The following is a 25,514-nucleotide window of genomic DNA, read 5'->3' on the forward strand; positions in this document are numbered from 1 at the left end:
GGTCGGGAGGCGGAATCAGGGTGGATTGAGGGTTGGGAGGCGGAGTCCAGAGGGAGAAAGTGGGAGAGGAGGCTTTTTTATTTATTATTGTCATATGTAGTGCAGGTAGATCGTACCATAAGGGTAATGGACCTGAGAGGCATACAATGTTACGGCTGCAGAGAAGGCGCACAAAGAGAAAGGTCAACATTAAATTTGAAAGGTCCATTCGGAAGTCTAATAACAGCAGGAAAAAAGCTGTTCTTGAACCTGTTGGTACATGTGTTTAAGCTGTTGTATTTTCTGCCTGACAGAAGCAGTTGGAAGAGGTTATAACCAGGGTGGGAGGTCGCTTTGATTATGGCGGCAAGTCTCGCCCAGGCAGTGAGAAGTGTGGATAGAGTCAATGCGTGGGATGTTGGCTTGTGTGATGGACTGGGTGTGTTCACAACTCTCTGTAATTTCTTATGGTCATGTGCACGGAAGTTGCTGTACCAAGCCATGATGCATCCAGATTGAATGCTTTCTATGGTGCATCTGTAAAAGTTGGCAAGAATCTTAATGGACATGCCAAATTTCCTTAGCCTCCTGAGGAAATAGAGGCATTGTTGTGCTTTCTTGACTGTCACATCAACGTAGCTGGACCAGGACAGATTGTTGGTGATTGTCACTCCTAGGAACATGATGTTGTCAACTATTTCCACCTCATCTCCATTGATGTAGATAGGGGCATGCCCTCCATCTTGCTTCCTGAAGTCAATGACCAACTCTTTCATTTTGCTTTGAGGGAGAGATTGTTATCTTTACCCACGCTACTAAGCACTCTCTCTTACTTGTATTTTGTCTCATCATTGTTTGAGATCCGACTTATAACAGTGGTGTCATCAGCAAACTTGTAGATGGAGTTATGATGGAATTTGGCCACACAGCCGTGTGTGTAACAGGGAGTATAGTAAGGGGCTGACTATGCAGCCTTGCGAGGCACCGGTGTTAAGGATTGTTATGGAGGAGGTGCTGTTGCCTATTCTCATTGATTGCAGTCTGTGGGTCAGGAAGTTGAGGATGCAATTGCAGAGGGCGGAGCAGAGACCAAGGTCTTGGAGTTTGGAGATTAGTTTGGTTAGAATTGTAGTGTTGAAGGCGGAGCTGTAATCAATGAGTGGGAGTCTGATATAGGTATCCTTGTTATCCAGATGTTCCAAGGATGAGTGTAGTGCCAGGGAGATGGTGTCTACTGTAGACCTGTAGGGACAAAAGGCGAATTGCAAGGGATCAAGGCAGCCTGGGAGGCTTAAGTTTATATGAGCCATGACTATGGAGGTCAGAGCTAGTATACCTAAATGAGTTTGCCACTACCGATACAGACTTCATGAGCAAGTGTATAGAGGACTGCATGCCAAAGAAGGCAATCTGTATGTTCCCCAACCGGAAACGATGGATGAATCATTGAGGCACGTTGCATGAATTTTCTTTGGTACTGGGATGATGGTGGTCTTCTTGAAGCAGTTGGGGACTTCAGATTGTACTAAGAAGTTAAAGATGTCAGTTAATACTCCCTCACAGTGAGTCCTGATGAAGGGTTTCGGCCTGAAACGTTGACTTTCCTGCTCCTTGGATGCTGTCTGACTGGCTGTACTTTTCCAGCTTCACATTTATTGATTCCAGCTTCCAGTATCTGCAATCCTGACTGTCTCCAAGCTAATTCTTCCACCAGCTCATACACGCAGGATCTGAGTGCGCAGCTGGGGACTCCATCTGGGCCAGTCACTTTTTGTGAGTTTACTCTCAAGAAGGCCGAACTGACGGCTGCAGCGGTGACTGAGGGAACACGTGCATCTGAGTCTATCGGGGCAAGTGACACTGTTTCACTGGCCTTCTGTTCAAAACGAGCATAAAATGCATTGAGCACATCAGGGAGGGATGTTTTTTTGTCATTAATAATTCTGCTTCATTTTGTAGCCTGTTGTGTTGTGTAGGCTTTGCCACAAATGGTGGGTGTCTGTGTGGTTAGTTTGGGTCTCTAGCTTAGTCCGATATTGCCTTTCAATGTCTCTTCTGGCCTTACGGAGGTTTTATATGGACTTGCTGTAAAGGCCAGGGCCATCTGATTTGAACACTACACACTTGAATTTCAGGAGGCAGTGGATCCCCGGTTCATCCGTTGTTTCCAGCTGGGTATTGATAGAGGGAAAGGACCAAGGGGGAATGACAAGAGGGAGGGGGTGATGATAGAAGGAGGCGAGGGGAGGTAATACAGGGAGAGGGTAATGACAGAGGGAGGGAGTTAACAACAGAAGGTGGGAAGACTACAGTCAGGGGCTGGAATGACAGACGGAGGGGGTGCCAGTGGTTGGGGGACATGACAGAGGGACAGGGGTTGGTGATGAGGGAGGGGGAATAACTTCAGAAACCAAAAGATACACAACCAAAGTTCTCCTTCACCAACAAGTGACAATCTGTGCCAAAATGCATTTTCACACAGATTAATCAACAGCCACTGATGATTAGGCTCGCCAAATCATGTGTTATAGCCAATATCCCAGACTCTTGATCACTATCCCTCGATCAGTCCAACACAAGCTGCTAATTACAACCTACCACCCTTCCCCAGTTGGTGAATCAGTACAGGTCCATGTTGGAAGATATTTCAAAATTAATAGCTCTTTACAGTATTAAAAACAAAATAAATGAATTCACAGTATAAATAGCAGTTAATGGGTATTATCTTGTTGGCATCACCCAAACATGGTTTCAAGGAAATCATTGCTGGGAGCTAAATATTTGAGGGTATGTGATTTTCAAACAGACAGAAAGGAAAGGGCATTTGGGATTTTTAATAAGAAATGGAATAAGTACAATAGCAATCTTGAATTGATAGTTGTAGAGTAGGAACAGGACTAGACCATTCAGGCCCTTGACCCTGCTCTGCCATTCAATAAGACCATGGCTGATTTATAGCCTGACTCCATATGCCTGCCTGGGACCCAAAATCTCTTGATACCCTTGCTTGTTTAAAATAATTGTCTCTCTCAGATTTAAATTTAACAATTGAATTGGCATCGACCATCATTTGAGGAAGACAGTTCCAAACTTTATTAATCATCATGTATAGAAGTGGCTTCTAACGTGTCTCCTGCATGGTCTAGTTTAATTCTTAGACTATGCCCCCAGTTGTCGAATCTGCAACCAATGGAAATAGTTTATCTTTATGAAGACCTTGGGTGGATCACCTTTTAACCTTACAAATTCTAGAAGGTAAAGGCCTAATTTGTCTAATCTCTCATCATAACTTGGATTCCTGAAGTCCGGGTATCATCTTTGCAAACCTGTGCTGAACTCCATCTAGGGCCAAAACATCCTTCCTAAGGTATGGTGCCCAGTTCTGCTCACAGTACTCTAAATGGGGTTTACCAAGGGTTTTGTATAATTGCATGAAAACCAAAAGAACTGCGGATGCTGTAAATCAGAACAAAAACAAAGTTGCTGGAAAAGCTCAGCGGTTCTGGCAGCATCTGTGAAGGAGAAAACAGAGGGTCTGCCTTCTGAGGAAGGGTCACTGGACCCGAAACGTTAACTCTGTTTTCTCCTTCATAGATGCTGCCAGACCTGCTGAGCTTTTCCAGCAACTTTGTTTTTGTTTTGTATAACTGCAGCCTTACATCTGCATCACCATATTTCAGCCCCTAAATATGAAAGCCAGCATTCCATCCTACTCTGAGACCTCACGACTATTTGAATGAATGAACTTCTTCACTCAGAGGGTGAAAATCTTTGAAATTCACTGGAATTCTGTGAAGATGCAAGCATTGAGTATATTCAAGGCAGAGATCAACAGATTTCACAATATTAAGAGATATGGGAAAATGGCATTGATGTACAGGGTTAGCCATAGTCTAATTGAATTGCGGAGTATACGTGAGAGGCTGATTGGTCTACTCCTGCTTCAACTTCTTATCCATCCTCATTTGTTTAGCCATTATCACCTCAAGGTGTTTAAATGAGGGAAATTTCTGACTTTGGCAGGAATCTTATAGGTGGTGATCGTTTTTTACTGCATTAACACTTCTGGTATTTACAATTGCTAAATCATAGAATTCATCAGAGTTAGTTTCCTAGAGCAATATGTCATGGAGCCAACCAGGGAGCAGGCTATCTTGGATCTGGTAATGAGTAATGAGGCAAGTTTAATAAATAACCTCAAAGGAAAAGATCCCTAAGGAAGTAGTGATTATAACATGATAGAATTTAATGCTCAGTTCTAGAGTCAGAAACTTGGGTCAGAAACAATTGTGTTTAACTTAAATAAAGGGAATTACAATGAAATTAGGATAGACTTGCCAAAGAGAGCTATGGGGACAGTGTCCTTGTGTATATTTAAGCCAGAGGTAGCTAGATTCTTGATCAGTAGGGCAATCAAGAGTTATGGAGAAAAGGCAAGAAAATGGACATGAGGATGTGGGATCAGCCACAATCCTATTGCATGGTGGAGCAGATTCCACTGGCTGAATGGCCTACTCATATTCCCATTTCTTATGGTCTTGAAGATGATGGCATTGACCTAGGTCCTGATTTGTAAACAGTCTGACCATTTTTCTACCAATCAAGACAATCAATTTTATTTAAACAAACACATGCCATTGTGTGATCTAATGATTTTGTTAGTGTACTAATTAGTGTATTAATGAATTGAATTCATATTGTTTTCATCTCTTAATGATTAAGTTCAATTAAGTTCCTTTCAGTTCACAGTCTGTTTTACAAATTTAGTTAACAGCTCCATTAATACCTCAAGATTGCTGAGGAAAAGCTTAGACAAGTTCTTATGATCAATGTGGTCAATTTATACAACTGTCTTTGCAGTATAGTCACTTAACCCTTCAATATCAGTTTAGGATGACTGATGTGTTGTGACATAGCTTAACCATTTTTAATGTTACAATCAACAAATTTTTTTTAAATTCATTCATGGTACGTGGGCATCACTGGCTGGACCAGCATTTATTGCCCATTGAGAAGGCGATGGTGAGTTGCCTTCTTGAATGGCTGCATCCAATGATGTAGATAGACCCACAATTCCGTTAGGGAGGGAGTTCAGGATTTTGACCCAGTGACAATGCAGGAACGGTGATATATTTCCAAGTCAAGATGGCTTGGAGGGAAACTTAGAGGTAGTGGTGTTCCTATGTCTGCAGCCCTTCTTCCGCTAAGTGGCAGTGGTCATGTATTTGGAAATTATACAGTTTATTTTACTGTAAGTCTTTTATGTTAAAGGCTGTAATTTTTTGATGTAAGATGAATTAAAGGACTGATTTGATTCTTTCAAAATAATCACCTTACCCTCAGCTCTATGCTAACATTGGGAACGGTTATATTTCACAAAAATCTTCATTACAAGCGTGTGTTTAGGACAATTTACTAATATATAGATCACTTTCAATAAGTGACCCCCTGTTATATGTATCTGATAATTTAATATTCTTATACAAATCAGGCACAGCATTCAGTTTCACAGAATGATTATATGCATTCAGAAATGGTGTTACAGCAATTGCAGCCATCTGCTCAAAGTCTGTGAATGGAGACTGCCTTCTTGTGGAGAGCTTTTGTTGCACACACTGCAGATTTCATAACCTCTATGCAATACATCACTCTCTCCACTCCTTCCCCCATGGCTAATCTGCATGTCTGATGGCATACTGCCAATCTCTCCAGGAAAGCACTTAATACTAAAGTTGATCAGAGAGCTTGTAGTTCATCTTGTGACGTATGTTGTGCGACAGCCTATGACACAAACACTGACTCAGAATAAACACAACAGGGCTACGTGCCAACAAGATCAATTAGATCAGCTTGAAATGTATTAACCTCCTGAAACTGTTATTTTATATTTGATTACAATAATAAAATATATTAAATGTAATGTTGATTCTGATGAGAATGTAGTTTACTGAGTTAACCAAGTGTTTGGATGGTTTATTGGGATGCATGAAAATAAAAAAAATGAGTTAGGAACTCCAATTTTCGTTTTGCAAGGAAGACATTGTAAATTTGTTGTCATGTGTTCCCAGGTATTTATGAAACAAACAGTAAAACAAATTCATTTTTAAAATACTTGAATAAAATTAATTTCGTTTTCTGCATAATTTCTGAAATTTTCTGAACTATAATTTATACAAAATATAGACACCAGCTCAGAGCTGAATTGTCTGGGATACATATATTCTGCAGAGTTTACTACTTGTAAAAAAATCCTTACATTTGGTATTAGATATTCAAAAATATTCAAAATATTCTCAGTTAATCTCCTCAGTAGTAAATAACAGTTGTCAGCATACTGAGGGATATCATATACACCAAATCATAAAACAAAATTATAAACTGAGAAAAATAATGCATTTAGGAGAAAAGTTCTTTATCTTCTGCCCTTGCATATTCTCCCAAGGCTGGCAGAAGGATCTTGCCCATTTCTATTAATACCTTATATCATTGAATGCTCACTAAAGGTTTTTTTAATTTTCATCAGGCCAACTGCAGTTCACTACTGTCTGGTGTCAGACTGGCAGCATAGAGGTGAGGGTATGGCATGGAGGCAGAAAGAGTTCTAGAAGTTAAGGTTTATTTTAAGATTAATGGATGTATCCCTCTATAATTAATTTTAAATTTCAGGTCACAAGAAGAATCAGAATTAACCTTCAGGGGACCATCACCTTCATGGCATCACCTGGTATTCACAGAGATGAACATGGCAGTTTGGACTCCAGAGCCCCAGAAAGGCTACAGCTAGAAATGCATGCTGCACCCTTAGAAATAAAGGCCATTCAAAGTGAAGTGCAGCAGTGGATAAAAGAATGGTAGAGTACTGGATTTTGAGAAGCCAAATGCAACAGATGAGAGCCATGAAGGTGAAGGAGACACTACCCTCTGCATGGTATCTACTGGCAGAGGAGAAGATGCCTGTAAGTGACTGAGAAAAAGTGACAAAGGAGACAGTGTCCCTTTAGACAAATGGTCACAGATATTTGTGCCCTCAAATGCAAACCTCTGAGGCATCATACACAAGGCTATAGACTACTGCACATCACAGATAACAGACACCTTCTTTACTGAAGCTGGACAACCCATATCATCATAGGTGATGGGACATTGTGGTGTCAGGTGACTGGGTCTAGTGCCTGGAACAGTCAGGTAGTGCCCTGAAATACTTTCAGGCAGGGAGAGAGGCATCCCTCTTATGTGATGGCCTCTTCCTGCTGCCTACATGAAGAAAGACTTCCCTCCTCTCCATCATGTGTGCCAGGCTCTGGCTCTGCTGTGCCTTCTCACAGCCCTGTGGTACAATGGCAAGCTTTGGCACAAAGTCTGTCATGATAAACAACAGAGACAAGTACTGACTGGAACCTGTCTCCATTACTACCCCAATAACTCTAATTGGACGGGAAAGCCATCTTCATTCCTGTCAAGGCCTCACTTTCAGGGAATCTAAAATACAGTCAGATTCCCACCAGAAGCAGATTTCTAACACAAAGGAGATTGAGGGGAGAGTTGTCAGAGGAGTACAAGATTGACAGACTGAGATAAAGTTGACAATAAAAATCTCTTCCCATTACATAATGGTACAAGGACCAGGAGACACAGATTTGAGAGATTAGAAAGAGATCCAGGGGGATTTTGAGGAAGAATATTTTTATACTGTTCAGTCTTGACTGCGAATTCACTGCTCATGTGGAAGTGGATTTGGAAACAATGATTTTAAAAGAAATATGATAGGCACTTGAATGAAATGCGGGCCACAGCGACAAGAGGGTGAGTGTGACTGATTATGTTTCTCTGTTGAAATTCAGAATAAACTCATTGGGCTGAATGAGCTTTGGGTAAAGAAATTTCTTCTGAATTCCTTATTGGAATGTCTCTAGATATACTTTCATCAGAAGAGGAAATATATCATCTCTATCCACTCAATTCAAATCTTTTAGAATTGTAAAAGCTTATTACCTATCTCTTTCCAAGTGAAAGGGACCAACCTGTCAATCATGTCCAGATTATGTTTGTTTACATGTTTCTGGAATCATCCTTGCAAATCTTCTTTACATCCCCTCTGGTAGCTTGACCTTCTCATTATAGCACTGCAACCAGAACTGCGCACAGTACAAAGGTGTAATGCAGGTTTACCAAAGCTATCCCTCATGAACTAAAACATACTGCTTGATTTTACTTTTTTATGTCCCTGCCAACCTGTGGCCTAATCTTTCAAAATTAAAAGATTTGCACTCAGTGATTTCTTTGTTCCTTTATACTTCACTTCCGTTACTGAATTGTACCTTCCACGTAATAATTGAGCTCCTACATTTCATCATTATAATCTGCAGTAATCCTCATTTGCGAGTTGCTCGTCTATTCTGTAAGTTTATTAATGTCCTCCTTTAATTTTTGCAGTTGTCCTCAGGATTGAAATTTATTCCAGGAGCTTTCTGGAGATGTGTGGCTTCTTCTAATCAATGACATGTCATTGCACCCAGGTGGTGACTGATGGCTTCTTCCATAGGGCCAACCCTGCCAGTACATCAATTATCACATTGATCCAGATAATCACTCTGACAGAGCCAAAGGATTTGAAGCTATCGCTGGACTAAAGCTAGGGTACAAGACGTGATAGACTGCATGCTTGTGCCAACAAGGGCCTCACAAACCAACTACCATCAATAAGAAAAAATTCCACTCCATCGCTGTGCAACTGGTCTACAACCACTGACTATTGACCCTGCAGTTACCTTGGAAGCAAATCTGATGCCTATATACACTGAAAATCAAGCCCCTTTCCCCAAAGTAATCTCAAGAGCTAAAAAATACCAAAGTACACATAGTTTTCAATTTATCTGTCTGATAGACATAGGTTACAGATAGTTTAAAAAAAAGAATTGCAGATGCAAGAAATCAGGTCCAAAACCAATGATTGCTGGAAAAACTCAGCAGGTCTGGCAACATCAATGGAGAGGGAGCAGCGTTAACATTTCAGGTCCAGTGACCCTACTTCACTGGACCTGAAACATTAACTCTGCTCCCTGTCCACGGATGCTGCCAGAGCTGCTGAAAATACAAATACCATAGACCAGGTTTCTGTACTTAACAAGACCCAATATTTATTACAAATAAACAGATTCTAACCACAGGTAAACAGTAATGAACTGTTGACATGTAACTCTACTAGTTAAAGCTCTAACACCATCCGCACACCCCCACACAAAAAAAAAACTTAGGTGTTATGGCTGGAGGGACAAAAAAAAATTGGGGAAAAAACACAATAGCATTGATCCTCAAGAATTGATGGGTGACTGTTTTGTTTCCCAAGTACTCTAGTTCTCTGATCTTTTCCTTTAAGTTCTTTCACTTCTTCACAGGATGCACAGAGTGACTGGTTCATAAATAAAGTCTCTGACTTTATCAATTAAAAACAATAGCTTACATCAATTGATGGGAGCAAATAATTGTCTTTTTGCTATGGACCAGACTGAATCCCCTCAAAAAAAACAAGGTAGTCAAGACCCTAACATTTCTTGTTTTAAAGTAAAGGGTAAGGCATAGCGTTCCAGATGCAACTGGATTGGTCAAACTACTTGATGTTGAGCAAAACACACTTTATTTTTACACTACAGTTAAAATACAGACAAAATAAAAATAAAAGACTCACTTAACTGTAACTCTATCAAAATGCTGAACAAAATAATAGATACATTAACTACTACTAATTAACTTTTCCAAAATATTAACACACCCTTGGAAAAGGCAAATTCAGTAGAACAGATTGTCTCACATACAATTCTAGCAGCAGGAAGGGAATCCCAGTTCTTAGCAGAGAGAGGAATATGAGCTTCCACATCCAGTTTCAAGACCCCAACAACTGCAGAAAGCTAAAAGCCCAACTTAAAGAAAAACCCAAGCCGTCACAAACTATTCATTGGCTTTGACAGATGGCTCAGCACTTCTGTCTCAACCCATCTTCATAACAAAAAGGATGAAATACACTTCTTAAAGTCATGGTATCATCACACTTTTTAAAATTCTTTCACTGGGGAGAGAGAAACCACCTCACCTTCCAAATGTCCAAGGCCTGCTCCTCATATCATTCACACCCATAAGCTGTTCAGCTACCCAAGAACCAATCTGAGAGTTGTTGTCTGACCAATGACCTTTAGCATCCATGACTCATCACAATCGCACAAATCAATCAGTTGCTTTTTGCTGCCAAATATCACTTTGTACACGTGCCTCATTTTCACACTTGACCAATGTTTGCACAGCAACTGTGTAAACACAACTTACAATGAGTTGCAGTAACTTTTTTTAAAGCACAGAAATTACTTCCTCAGTCCATTGTTGTAAAAAAATCCTTTTCCTAATTCATTCCACAATCAAAAGTAGAGTGAAATAATAAGAGGCAATCTTTACATTTTCAAGGTTGAATTTTGGTGATAAGGATTACCCACTAAAGAGATGGCGACTAACTCAAGTGAAGAACTCTAGGGCAGGGGCAGAAGAAAGATACAACACTAGCCATGCAGCAATCAAGCCACCATCAAGCAAACCAAAGGTCTGACGACAAGATTTATGTGCATGTATTGTTGCATTGGTATTCCAGATTGCAATAGCCTGCTGTGTTTTGCACAACTTGGTGCTGCAGAGGGAGTATATGTTATGATGTTGGACACTCTGAGATCCAACCTCCGTGAACAGCTGTATCTTGGAGATGGCAGCTGTCTGTTCCTGGTGTTGATCTGTGTGAGAAAGCAATGATCAAATAGTTTTGCCCTTCCAAAAACAGGCCTTCAAATTCCACTGGTGATCATGTTGATGTGTTCTGGAGAGTTTTCTGCAGCATGTTTCCAATTCAACAAGGAAAGAAACATTGCTTCATCATGATCAGAGGTACAGATAGAGTGGACAGCCAGAGGCTTTTTCCCAGGGTGGAGGTAGCTATTACGAGGGGGCATAGTTTTAAAGTGAGTGGAGGTAGATATAGGGGAGACGTCAGAGGTAGGTTCTTTACTCAGAGAGTGGTAGGGGCGTGGAATGATTGCTGGAGAGGGTAATGGAGTCAGCCTCATTAGGGGCATTTAAGCAGCTATTAGACAGGCATATGGATGATAGTACAAGGTAGGGGTGGAGGTTAGATAGACCTTAGGTTTTGGGTAAAAGTTCGGCACAACATCGTGGGTCGAAGGACCTGTACTGTGCTGTACTGTTCTATGTTCTATGTTCTAATTCTGGGGAATGAGATGAGTCATGTGGATCAAGCCAGAAGGGGAACATTTAGGTATCAACAATCGGGGTATAATAAGAAATGAAAACAGAAAGTGCTGGAGAAGCCCAGCAGGCCTGGCAGCATCTGTGGAAAGAGAAACAAGAGTATTCAAGTCCAATTTAACTTTTCTTCAGAAGAACAGCTTGAATTACATGGAAAGCTTAGGGAAGCTGGGGTTGTTCTCTGAGTAGAATCATAGAATCCCTATAGTGTGGAAACAGGCTCTTCAGCCCAACAAGTCCACACCAACCCTCCAAGGAGTGTCCCATCCAGTCCCATCCCATGCCCTTTCCCTGTAAACCTGCATTTCCCATGGCTAACACACATAATCTACACATCCCTGTACACTATGGGCAATTTTCCACAGCCAATCCACCTAGCCTGCACATCTTTGGACCGTGGGAAGAAACTGGAGCACCCAGCGAAAACCCACACAGACATGGGGAGAATGTGCGAACTCCACACAGACAGTCACCCGAGGGTAGAATTGAACCCAGGTCCCTGGCACTGTGACGCAGCAGTGCTAACTACTGAGCAACAGGATATTTGATTCATGTATTCAAAATCTTGAAGGATCACAACGGAATATGTAGGGATTCATTGGAGTTTGGAAGAATGTAGGGGGATCTCGTAGAAACCTATAACTTCCAACAGGATTGGACAGGTTAGATGCAGGAAGGATGTTCCTAATGGTGGTGGAGTCCAGAACGAGGGGTCATATTTAAGGATAAGGAGTAAATCTTTTAGGACTGAGATGAAGAGAAATTTCTTCACCTAGTGTGGTGAGCCTATGGAATTCATTACCACAGAAAGTGATTGAGGCAAAAACATTGAATGTTTTCCGGAATTATCTCATAGGGCTAAAGGGATCAAGGGATATCGGTGAAGGGCAGTATTAAAGTATTGAGCTCAATGATCAGCCATGAGTATATTGAATGGCAGAGTAGGCTCCATGCTTTGAATAGCCTACTCCTGCACCTATCTTATATGTTTCCATGTTGCTATGAGAAACTGTTGCCATTGACAGAAGGATCCAGAACCAAAGAACCCTGATTTAAGGTGATTGGCAAAGGAACCAGACATTCAATGAGTTTTAGGATCTTGGATGCTTTATCTCAGAGTGTGATGAAGACAGATCCAACCATCACTTTCAATAGGAAATTGGAGAATTATCCAAAGAGAAAAAAATTGCAAAGTGTGAAGAACTGATTGGTAAGTGGGACTGGGTGAGTTGCTTTTACAGAGAGCCAACACAGTGACAATGGTAAGAATGTTGTAACCATTCAATGATTCCATCCTTCATCAATGTTTTAAATAACGTTATATCTTACAAATTTTCTTTTTTTGCATTTCAATGACACAAATTACTAGTTAAGATCCATTTTCTAAACAGGCATGGGCTTCAAAATAATTTCATAATCTGAATTGGGTAACTGTATATGTATATGAATGAGTAATACTGGACTGAATATCATAGAGAAATAGCTTCCAGCACTGATCTCAAACAAAGCTGTCCAAAAAAATCTGGCAATCTTTCTGGCAGAAATTTCCCATTTCCTGATATAGGTTTGAATTTGGCACGAAGTCAAGGGAATCTCTAGCAACAGTGATGTCATCAGCTAATCACATTAAGTTACTCTCATAAGTAACCAGCCAGGCAGTAAAAACCACTAAGTCCCAGCACTTCTCATATTAAAGTTTATGGATAGCAAAACAAATGATTAGGGCATACACACCCGATTGAGACAGAAGTGAAGATATCATAAACTCCTAAAAGAATAGGGATGAAAAAAAATTGACAACAATAAATTATAATGACCCTATTAGGGCCAGTAAGGCTAGTTACAGTAATTATGAAGTTAACATTTCTAATTGGTTATGGTTTTGGGTGGACTTCAACGGTGCAGAAGATACTCTGGGGAAGTAAAGGATTTCCGTACTTATGTGTACATTTGCGGATTCTAGAAAATTCTGCCAGAAGCATGAGAATAATGAAAGCAAACGTTGACAGTTCTGCCATTCTTATTAGCTCAAATTAGGGTCATTAGATAGTTTTGGGTTCGGTTGGACTTTGAATGCCATTTGTTGACAAGTTCAAGACTGTGAAGTTATCAGGAAAGGTGAAGTTGCAGTAGAATAAAAGAGTTTGGACTCAAATAGTAAATATTAATTTGGATTTTCAAGTTTGATTCACCAAACAATGGTCATCTCTATATTCATGAGATTTTCTTGATGGTAATACATAAACATAGAAAATAAGTTCAGGAATAATCCATTTAGTCCCTCAAACCTGCTCCATCTTTCAACTAGGTCATTGCTGATTTTTTACGAGTGCCATTTTTCCACATCATCACCATATCCCTTGTTGTTTTTAATATCTATAAATCAATCAATTTATCTTGAACATTCTCAAGGTGTAAGTCTCCACAGAACTGTACACAGTACCATAAAAGTGGCCTCAGCAGTGTCCTGTACAACCGTAACATGACGACCCAACTCCTATCCTCAGCAGTCTAAGCAATTAAGGCAAGCATGCTAAATGCCTTCTTAATGACCTTGTCTACCTGTAACACAACTTTCAAACAACTATGTACCTGAACCTCTCGGTCTCTGTTTGGAAAGACTACCCAGTGCCCTACCACTGTATAACTCCTGCCCTTAGTCACTTTCCCAAAACTAGCTTGCATTTATCCAAATTTGCTCTGTCTAAGCACCCTATAATCTGTACGTCGTTGTTTGCTATGATCTGCCTATACTGCCTACAAAACAAAACTTTTGACTGTATTTAGGAATATGTAACAACAATAAATCAAATTATATTAAATTCTATCTGCCACTCCTTAGCACATTGGCCCAATTGACCAAGGTCCCATTGTAATCTTAGGTAACTTTCTTCATTTTGGTGTCATCCGCAAATTTACTTACCATTCCTCCTAAATTCTTATCCAAATCGTATATGTAAATGACAAACAATAGTGGACGCGGCACTGGTCCCTGTAGGACGCTAGTGGTCATAGGCCCTCAGTCCTTCTTTGTTAACTTCTAAATGGTTCCCAATCCTCATCATCTATTGTTTTTTATTGTCAATTTGTATGCATCTCTTTGCATCAAATACCATATCAAACTTGCCGCATACGCCATCATTTGGTCATAGCTTTCTTTGCACTCTTGAGCCAGACAGGAATAAACAATTTTTTGTAGTCCACACCCTTGCTCTTTAAATGTTTGCCATTGCCTATTCACTATCATTACTTTCAGTAACATTTCCCAATCCTTTGTAGCCAACTGATGCCTCATAGCATTGTACTTTCCCTTATTCAGATTCAGGATGACAGTCTCCGAATCAATTACGTCTCTCTGTACCTTGATGAAGAATTCTATCATAAGATGGACACTCACCCCCAAAAGGGTCTTTCACAACTCCATAAGCAATTATTATTTTCTCATTGCATTATACCCAGTCTAAGATGATCTGCTCTCTAGTTGGTTCCTCAATGTATTGGTCCAGAAAACCATCCTGTATATATTTTAGGAATTCCTCCTCTACAGTACAATGACTAATTTGATTTGCCCATTCTAGATGCAGGTTAAAGTCAACCAGAATTACAAGTATTCCATTACCACATGCATCTCTGATTTCCTGTTTAATGCCATTCCCAACATCACCACTACAGTTTGGTGGTCTATATACCACACCACTAATTTTTTTTTGTTCCTTGCATTTCTCAATTCTACCAACTCAGATTTGACATTGTCTGAGCTAATATCTTTCCTCAATGAGAGATAGCAAGAACTGCAGATGTTAGAGTCAGAGACAACACAGTGTGGAGCTGGAGGAACACAGCAGGCCAGGCAGCATCAGACAAGTAGGAAAATTGATGTTTTGGGTCGGGACCCTTCATTTCTGAAGAAATATGGAGCATGGACCTCCAAAAAAAATTGTTAAACCAGCTTGAGCGGTCTGGCCCAACTAGGGATATCATATTGCACGATTGACATGATTTTGATTTTAAAAATGCATTTGGTGTTTTAAACCTCCCTTGTTTAGAATATATGTTTTTACACAAATAAACCAAAGAGTAAAGATAAAAGTATTCATTCCAAAATCTGCTCTGGAATAAATAGTAAAATTTGCATTTATCCACTTCATTAAGGTAGTTTTAATTTTCTATGATCACCATTCCTACTTTCCAATTAAATTAACAGCAATGAATCAGATTTGTACCAGAAGTGGAAGTATTTTGTAACAATGTTCTAATATATTCAATGCCTAGGAATTTGTAACAAATTGTAGAGAAAAATATGTTGAATAGTTGAGAGTTATCATACTGTAACAAATTTTAGAAGTTATTTTGCATCATTGCCATGTTTTGGCATTACAGTGGGTTGAAATGCTGTAGCCCCTATTTTCACCTGCACAGAGAGGGAAAATGTTGGAATTTACTTGGAACTGCAAGTTGTGCCCCACTCTTTGTGGGTTTCGAAGAATGAGTGTGTGAGTTCCTGGATTTATTTTAAAAATGTGAGAATAAACAATCTTCATTTTTAAACTCATACAAGCTTGCTGCTGAATTATTTAATTGACAGTTTTCAAATTTAGTTTAATTACATTCCAAGCGTAAGAAAAGTTATACTTCCTTCCATACAAAGCATAATAATTATGAGCAGTAAGATAACATAAATAATATCTGTAACAACAAATATTATTTGCATTGGAACAGAGAAAGCTTTATGAGACTGGCATGCATTTTTTTAATGGGAAAAGAATTTTGATAGAAATAGGAAAAAGAAGATGTTTTTGGTTGAGGGGTATTGAATTTAAAAATTGTCACTTGTAATGTGAAACAATTAACAGAAGATTGTTAAGGCATATAATGCATTGCTAGAAGGAATCATTGAGGCTATGAGTATTAATGTTTTCAGAAAAAATATGAAAAATATTTGAAGCAGAAGATACATGACTATTAGAAAATTGAGGGAAGAAGTTTACTTACGTATTATTGTAACAAAGAACCTATATTATGGGCCAAATGCAAGCCTCTGCATTGTAAACCACTCTTGAAGGCAACAGCAGCAGGTCATTCACAAAATCTATCTTGTCTTGTCTCTTTAGTTCTTCTATCATGCCTAATATCTATAATCACATTATGAACGCATAAGCTAGACAACTCACCATAGTCTTACCAGACCATAGGGACTGCTCTCTCATTAGAGAGAGAGACAACCGATGGTGATATACCCTGAAGGCCACCCACTCCTCAGGCAAGGGGAGAGGTTGAGAAGGAGAGTCCTTCATGGTAGCCTCAGCCAGTAATGGGAATTGAACCCACACTGGTGGCATTGCTGCTTTAAACCAACCATGCAGCCAACTGAGCTAAACAGACTAATTACTTATCTGAATCTTAGACTCATATATCCATACATTTCTTTTTAGCACGACAAGTAATACAAGAAAAATCAACAAGACAAGTCACAGCCTCATAGTGTTTCAATATGACCTATACCTCTCCATCAACTTGTTAAGTATAAGTTCACTTTATAACAGACAATGGCCTGCTTAGCTGGAACTCATCACCTGAGCCTTTAATAAAGCAGGCCCAGGCCCTCTTGCGGTGCAGAAGTGGAGTCTTAGAGATAGAACTGTACAGCATCATGGAAACAGACCCTTCAATCCAACTCATTCATGCCAACCAGATTCCTAAGTTAAACCAGTCCTATTTGCCTGCATTTGGCCCATATCCATCTAACCCCTTCTTATTCATACATACAACCAGATGCCTTTTAAATCTTGTAATTGTACCAGCCTCCATCACTTCCTCTGGCAGTTCATTCCATACATGCACCACCCTCTGTGTGAAACAAGCTCCCCCTTAGATCCCTTTTAAATCTTTTGTCGCCTCACCTTAAACCTATGCCCTCCAGTTTTGGACTCCCCTAACTTGGGGAAAAGACCTTGACTATTCACCCTATGCATGCTGCTCATGATTTTATAAACTTCTATAAGGTCACCCCTCATAGTCCCTACCACAGAACCAGGAGACCTGTGTTCAAGTCGAACCTGCTCCAGAGGTATGTAATAACATCTTTGAACAGGTTGATTAGGAAAATAGTTTAAATTAAAAATACATAAAGCAGACCTATGGGCTCTTGTGGTGCAGTGATAGAGTCCCTACCTCTGAGCCAGGAGACCTGGAGTCAAGTCCCACCGGCTCCAGAGGTGTGGAATAATATCTCTATTAAAAAAAGAAAGATAACAACAAAAAAAACAGACACAGAGGTCTTCTTATGGTGCAGTGGTAGTGTCCCTACCCCAAGACCAGGAGGCCTATGTTCATGTCCCACCTGCTCCAGAGGTGTGGAATAACATCTCTGAACCAGTAGATTTGTAAAATAGGTTATTTCTTTAAAAAAGACAGATCCAGGGATATGTTTGCAGAATTGTCTGTCTCAGATTGGACTAGCTTAAGTACACCACAAATAATGGTTCTATCTTAAAATTTTTCAATAAATTATGTTCCTTTCCAGTCTGACTTCCTGAGTTACTACACAAAGGTTCCTTACAAATCCATCAAGCAAAGGCACAGACAGTGGTGCAGGCCCAAAATATGTTGCTTTGGTGGCTGAGTTCAACTGTCCTCTATCCACAATTGTAGTGTCATCTTGGATATACATACAGCACTGTAATCAACTGTAGAGTAAGTGACAATTGCAGAATGTTATGCAGCACAGTTTGCTTGTTCCCAACAGAGTACTTATCACACCTTCTGGCACTAGAAGTTGTGATTGCTGCCACAGTGGTAAAGTGTCACTGCTGAACTTGGAGTTCAGACTTGAATGCAAAGAAAGCTTTTTCAAAGCTCAAAGGCATTTACAGGAAAGTAATCACCAGCAATTATGTATCCTCAGCCATTTACAGAGTGTTTAATTAAACAACCTGAACACGTTCGGTGGTTAAAAAGTTAGCACCTGACCCCCACATCAGCATTCCACCAACAGCAGTAAAGCACAAAGCACCAACCAATATGTTCAAGAGCAAGGAAAAGGATTGGGTGGGTGCTTCTTCGGTGACCAAAGATGATTTGGTTGAAGATTCAGAGTTAAAATAAATAAAATCTGCTTTCAAGTCCAGAGAACTGTTTATAGAAGTTTAAATTATATACTTGGACTGTGTAAACACTTCTTAAGAGTTTGAAAATAATTTGATTATTTCTCTTCTTGGAAACCAGGATAGAGAAAGAGGGCTCATTGGGCAAGAGGTTTAACGGCTAAAAAGGGGATATTTTCCTAATTTATTCATGGAAGGGGGTATCGCTGGTTAGGCCAGTATTTATTGCCCATCCCTAATAATTGTCAAGAGGGTAATTAAGACAATGGCATTGGCAGGAAGGTTGGAAGAGTCATGTGAGACTGGCAGCAAGGTGATTCCTGTCATGGGTAAAAAGTCCCATTTTTCAACCAAATGTTGAATAACAAACAAGATTCTCACTAGTGAGCAGCAAGAGGCTTATTTGCATGTGTTAGCATACATTAACATCCTCATTTTTTACATCGCTTGCCTCATTGAAATGCAGTTTTTCCTCCTCCCATCTGCCAGATAGAAACTGGTGACAATTCACAAAGTGTAAATCAGAATAATAATCTGCTGAGTCCAGCTCACCACTTGATCCTCTAGACTTGCAACCTGGACACCAGGTACCATCATCTCAGTGGACACGCCATTGATAGTGACCATACTCCTATCCCAGTCAGCTAGGACCTCCAGGTCCTTGTTGGCAAAATCTTTCCTTTTTTTTTGTCCAACATATCTGGGACAATTGACAAGAACCATGCCAGGCAGCTGCAGATTACCAATGCTTAAATGGGTGCAGGGCTGGGCGTTAAAAGAATTCCAGGAGCTCCTGGTTGTTGCCAATACTTCTGCCTGTGGTGAGTGAAGAATACAATGAGCACTATACCAAGAGGCATGATGCATAGGTAATGAGGCAAGTTTGGGATGATAGCATGAGAAAACTTGCAAGAGCTTGCTGAGAGAAATCTTTCATGAAACTCACCAAAATTGACATTCAGCATTTTCAGGTAAAATTCAGCCAAATGTTGATTTTTCAATGCCATAAATCAAGGAAATTCAAGTGTAACTGACTTAGGCCTACTTTTATGCTTTGCCTGAATTTCTTCAATCTATTGCTCTGATTTAGTGAACCCTCAGCCATTCATTCATTTTAAATCAAATAGTGGAAACAGCAGTAAAGAAATATTGAAACTGTTAAAAAAAAGAGATGTGCTAGAAATAAATAGCATGATCTCATTTATTAAAAATACAGAAATAAAAGGAAACTGCAGAGATTTACAGTAAAGTAAAAAATACTGAAAGCAATACTAAGACAAGCAATGATTTAAGAAAACATAAATATCACATAAAATATTACAGAAAAGCTCATTCAGTAGGTAAGCTGCAGGAGTATAAAAGCAATTATGTATGGTAGGTGGGAACTGCCAGCAACTTGACAGAGTGAACATCATTGTCGATGTGGAGATGTATAAAATTCTGGGATGTATAAAATCAGGTCCAAAACCTGAACCACATAGAGCACAGAATGCACTCTCCCAGAGAAACTTCCATCTGCACACATTGAATTATTGGCTTAGCCTTGCAACATGTTACACTTTGTTGAGGTGAAATGGCATTAGTTCTTCCAAACAAAACCTATCTTAAAAATTTTCACTATACTTGCTCACATAGAATGAAATGGAATGGAACTTCTTTTTTGTACAACTGGGGAAGCAATTATAGTTTGATGAGGAGTTATAGTTCTGTGTCAGTGTTAACAATCCATGTAATGGCTTCAGGCTGATGCAGTGTAAATAGTTATGATGCCAGCAGGATTAGATCTCTGAAGGCAGAAGAATATGTGGGCAATAGTCCGGCTTGAATAGCCACAGTCACATTGAAGCTGTTCCTTATGTTCCATTTGTTGTAGTCCACAAATTGAGAATGGAACTGAATGGCTTACCTGTTAAGTCATTAATCCCTACAGCGTGGAAGTTGGCCATTCAGCCCATCACCACACCTCCCCCAACCATCCTATCCCTGTAACCCTGCATTTCCCATTGCAACCCACCTCGCCTGCACATTCTGAACACAATGGGCAATTTTGCATGGTCAGACCACCTAACCTGCACCTCTTTGGATTGTGGGAGGAAACCCATGCAGACACAGTGCAAACTCCTCACAGACAGTTGCCCAAGGGTGGAATCAAACCTGGGTCCCTAGTGCTGTGAGGCAGTAGTGCTAACCACTGTGCTGAGCCACTGTGCCATCTGTGAATAAATTAAAGAGAAGTTTGTTGATTTGGTCAACGAGCTGGCTTGTTCAGCTGTTTCGTCACCATGCTAGGTGACATCATCAGTGGAGCCTCCGATGAAGCGATGTTATTCTACTCCACTTGGAATTTGCACTGTTTGGTCCGTTATGGTGAGTAGTGTCATTTCCAGTTTTGATCTGTATGGGTTTGTATATGGGGTCCAATTCTATATGTTTATTGATTGCATTATGGGTGGAGAACCATGCCTCTAGGAATTCCCATGTGTGTCTGTGTTTGGCTTGGGCTGCTATGGTTACCTTGTCCCAGTTAAATGATGGCCTTCATTGTCTGAGTATATACACCCATACAGATCAAAACCGGAAATGACAGTACTAACAATAATGGACCGGACAGTATAAATTCCAAGCACAGTAGAAGAACATCGCTTCATCAGAAGCGCCACTGATGATGTCACCTAGCATGGTGATGAAACGTCTGAACGAGAACAAGCCAGCTCGGTGAGCAAATCAACAACATCACCCACAACCTGAGCTACAGATCTTTGCCAAAATTTTGAAATTAAAGAGAAGATTTTTGTCAAATGAATATGTGATGCTAATCATTGCCAACATGTGGTTGGGTAGATAGTTGTCACTATCTTCACTTTCTGACTGGGCCTATAGGACCTACTCATGGAAAATGGTAAATTAAAACCTTTAGGTAGACTAATAAAAAAGTGCTCTTGTCTTAAACAATATGTGGTTGTGCATAATACATTGATATGATAACCATTTTTACAAAGGCTCTGAGGTAATCTGGATGATAGGTTTGTCTCCTTTGAGATCCCAGGATGTTAAGTCTTTCCTCACTCCAGTCACACAGGGCATCCATCCAAAATGGCAGCAGCAGAGTAGCAACATTCATGCCCAGGTCCTGAGCCCAAGGCATGTCTGCTTCCATCTGCCTATCTTTTTATCTCTTTTCTGTCTCTTCCATTTACTTTTGTTCTTTTGTTCTTTTTTTAACTTTATCGCCAGCATCAGTCTCCTTCCTGGTTCTTGAAAATGAGGTTAGCCAAGTTCATAAAATGTCAGTGAGCGACCATTAGGAAACAGTAATCATTGCATCATAAACTTTAGGCTGATGGCAGAAAAGGGCAGTGGACAATCCAGAGTAAGAATAATTTTGCTGAGGAGAACCAACTTCAATGGGATAAGAATGGAGCTGGGCCAGATAGACTAAAACCAAAACCTAATGGGTTAAACTATAGCTGAATAAAGGCCTATCTTCTAAAAAGAAGCTGTTTTCTGAAAAAGACACATTACGTTGAAGACTTTTATCTTGGATTTATCAAGACATTTTGCAAGAATACCAGTTCGAGTGGAAAACTGACATTTATGCTGCAAGAGAACAGAATACTAAGCAGTTGACAAGTGGACCCTGATTAATAGATGTTTTGGATAATGCAACAAGTAATAATGTTTGACAGTTAACTACCAGGTCTTGTTTAAATTTTAAACCAGGCAGGTTACCCTGAGTCATTAGGGCATTGCCCTGAGAAGTGAATCAGCAAATGGGTGAGACCTATTTTGTTGAGTTGAAACAAGTGCAATACATGAACATATTTTTCCTGTCTGCAAAATACAGGGCCCAGCGTATTAATATATGTTGTTTCTAGTGCTCACAGGTGTGCTGCACTGGGAGTTGCACCGACAATCCAAAATTTGTTATCTGTGTAACACTTTGACACCCACGATTATTTCAGCAAATGTTGTTCAATCGCAGAATCACATCTAATGTTTAACACTTTGTTGCAAGTTTTGCAAGCATGTGCTGGTTGCGTATGGTCAGTACCTTGCTTGTTGTAAACAGGGAAATGCTGTGTGATGTAGTCCAGCAGCCTTTGGAATATATGGCCTACTTTTCTGGTATCACACTGGCAGTGAAATTAATATACCACATTACTCATTTGTGTGATAGACAGGACATCTTTTATTTCTTGATGACAGCATCCTGTTAATGTTGAAACACATTTTACCATTGCATGGCAGTGTGAAACAGTTGCTCAACTTAACCTGTTCCTCAAGCTGTTGAGATATCTTACCCTACAGTGTAAGCTGATGCAGACTGGGCTAATTTCAGGACAAAGGGCTTTTCATGGGCTGTGCAATGAGAACTGATAAGATCAGGCCAGCCATTATCCCACAGATAGCTTTGATGTCCCCTATTCCAGCATTGATTTTATAGGTGCACAAAAGTCTTGGGCCCTATTTACGATGTTGCCGATAAGACCAATCTTATAGAGCATGGAATCCTAATGTGAAGGCTGATCAGTAAAGGTAAGTTTGTGATAGACAGTTCTAGAGAACACCTTGGCCAATTTCTCAAGAACAAAGGAAACTAATTTGACAATGAATTATCTAGATATTAGGGTGCAAGAGACAATTTTAATGCTTGCATGTGATACAAAACTTGGAAGCATTATAAACAATGAGGAGGACAGTGTAGAACTTCAAAAGGATACTGACAAGTTGGAACAGCGGATAGACAGGTGGCAGATGCAGTTCAATGTGGAAAAGTGAAGTGATTCACTTTAATATGCAAAACATGAAGAGATAATACAAAATAAGAGTACAATTCTAGAGGAGATACGGGAGAGGAGGTTCCTGAGTGTCCGTGTGTGCATAAGTCATTTAAGATGGTAGGATAGATGGAGAGAACATTTAATAAAGCATACAGTAACTTTGCTTCATAGGGTCATACAGTAGAAGTGTTTATGCTGAACTTTAATGAGTCACTAGACACTAGATAGACCTCAGCTAAAGTACTGAATGCAGTTTTGGCGGGGAGGGGTGTGGGAATGATAAATAGAGAGGAACTATTTCTGCTCATAACAGGATTGAAGATGAGACGTCATAGATGTTAAGTGGTTTGCAATAGAGGCAAGTGCAATGTATGAAAAAAAAATCCTCAGTATGTGGTTTAAGTCTAGAATACACTACCTGGAAATGTAATGGAAGCATATTTAATTAAGCATTCAAGAGGGCTTTAAATAATTATTTGAAATGAAACAATGTTCAGTTGTATGGAGAAAAGGAAAGAGATTGGCACTAAGTTACACTTGTTCAGACATGAGTGGCCTAGTAGCCTCCTTTTGAACCATAATAACTTTGTGATTCTGTAATTCACAAGAAAGTAAGTAATCAATTGTTTGGTGAGTACTTTTTTAATCTTTGTCTTGATATTAGTGAAAACTAAGACCCAGGAAATTAAACATTTCAATTCAGGCAAGTAAAGTAGTAAGTGGATTTATATTAAAGATTATTAGTACAGAACTGCTTCAACTGAGCTTTTCACCAGAGTATGAAGGAATTTGATATGGTGAGGAATAAGAGGTGGTGCTTAATTAATCAAAATAAATATAAAGAAATAGAGTGAAACTAGTAATTTGAGCTAAAACACAGCAAAGCCTCAAGCATACAACTGAATTTAATAATAATGCTATTATCTGGATTAAAAGCTATAAATAGCGAATTGAATGAAATTTGAATACTTGAAAAAGTAATTAGTAGAACGAAATGCAATAGAGATGGCAGAGCAGGTGATATATTTCAAGTGTAGACTGTGGGAGCTGGTGGACACCAGTGTGATCCAAAAAAAATCACATCTGTCTGCTATTTTTCATTAATGTGAGGAAAGGATTAATTAATGATTACATAGTCAATGATCCTCAAAGGCAGAGCCATCGTAGAATCCCTACAGTGTGGAAACAGAACATTCAGCTGATACCGACCCTCTAAACAGCATCCCACTGAGACCCACTCCAATCCTGTAATCCTGCATTTCCAATGGCTAATCCACCTAACCTATACAATTTTGGACTGTGGGAGGAAACGGAATACCCGGAGGAAACACATGCAGACACGGGGAGAATGTGCTCACAGCAAATTCAACTGTGATGTTCAAAAGGGAGTTGGATAATTATCTGAACAGACAACAAGTTTTCAGGATTACAGAGAAAGGGCAGGAGAGTGAGACTAGTTGAGTTGCTCTTGCAGAGAACTGTATGGACATAACTAGCCAAGTGACTTCCTTTTGTGATCCAACCATCAATGATTCAGTCATAATCTCTAGAAAATAAATACAGAGCAAATTTATGGGTTTAAAGGCTGACAGGCCCTCTAGATCTGATGCCATTCATCCTAGGATCTTAAAAATTGATGTAGAGAGAGTAAGTGTATTTTTAAAAAAATCTTCCAAAATGCTCCAGTTTTGAGCAAAGATCCCAGTAGGCTGAAAATCTGCATAGTGTTAAAACTCCTGTTCAGGAAAGGAGGCAGACAGAAAGTAGGAAATGATTAGGCCAGTTTGCTTAATTTCTGTCATTGGTAAATGGTAGAATCCATCGCTAAGGGAGTAGTATATTTAGAAAATCCTAGTAGAATCAAACAAATTCAGCATAGCTTTATGAAAGGGAAATAGGGTTTGACAATTTTATTGGCGTCCTTTGAGCAAATAATGAGTAGGGTAGATAAGAGGGAACCAATCAATACATTGTATTTGGATTTCCAAACGACACTCAGTATATTGCCACATAATTGGTAGCTGCACAAGAGGCCAAGTCATTACAGGTAACACAATAGCATGGAAACAGGATTGGCAAACTAATAGGAAAGAGAGGCTCAGGATAAATATATTATTTTAAGGTTGTCATATTGTAGATACTGGAAGACATAACCTATATTACTGATTTAGTGAAGGGACCATGTACAGTTGTAGCCAAACTTAACGACAATGCAAGGATAGATGGGAAATCAAGTTGGCTTAATAACTATGTGTGGAGCTGGGGGAACACAGCAGGCCAGGCAGCATCAGAGGAGCAGGAAAGATGACATTTCGGGTCAGAACCCTTCTTCAGAAAAATCACATCTTTCTGA

At 39.7% G+C, this 25,514-nt stretch overlaps 2 protein-coding genes across 3 annotated transcripts in view; both read right to left on the reverse strand.

Annotated features, from left to right (window-relative positions):
- thoc7 (THO complex 7) overlaps nucleotides 1–47 on the reverse strand; it is a 30,351-nt gene extending 30,304 nt beyond the window's left edge. Inside the window, exon 1 of the mRNA XM_020531381.2 lies at nucleotides 1–47. This exon is cut by the window's left edge and continues 200 nt beyond it. The gene's annotated coding sequence lies outside the window, so the exon portion shown is untranslated.
- Nucleotides 1–25,514, reverse strand: part of LOC109932143 (cadherin-related family member 3-like) — a 250,849-nt gene that overhangs the window by 131,138 nt on the left and 94,197 nt on the right. The gene's annotated exons all lie outside the window — the stretch shown is intronic.

Source organism: Rhincodon typus, chromosome 16, assembly GCF_021869965.1.
Source record: "Rhincodon typus isolate 14 chromosome 16, sRhiTyp1.1, whole genome shotgun sequence".
Classification (NCBI taxonomy): domain Eukaryota; kingdom Metazoa; phylum Chordata; class Chondrichthyes; order Orectolobiformes; family Rhincodontidae; genus Rhincodon; species Rhincodon typus.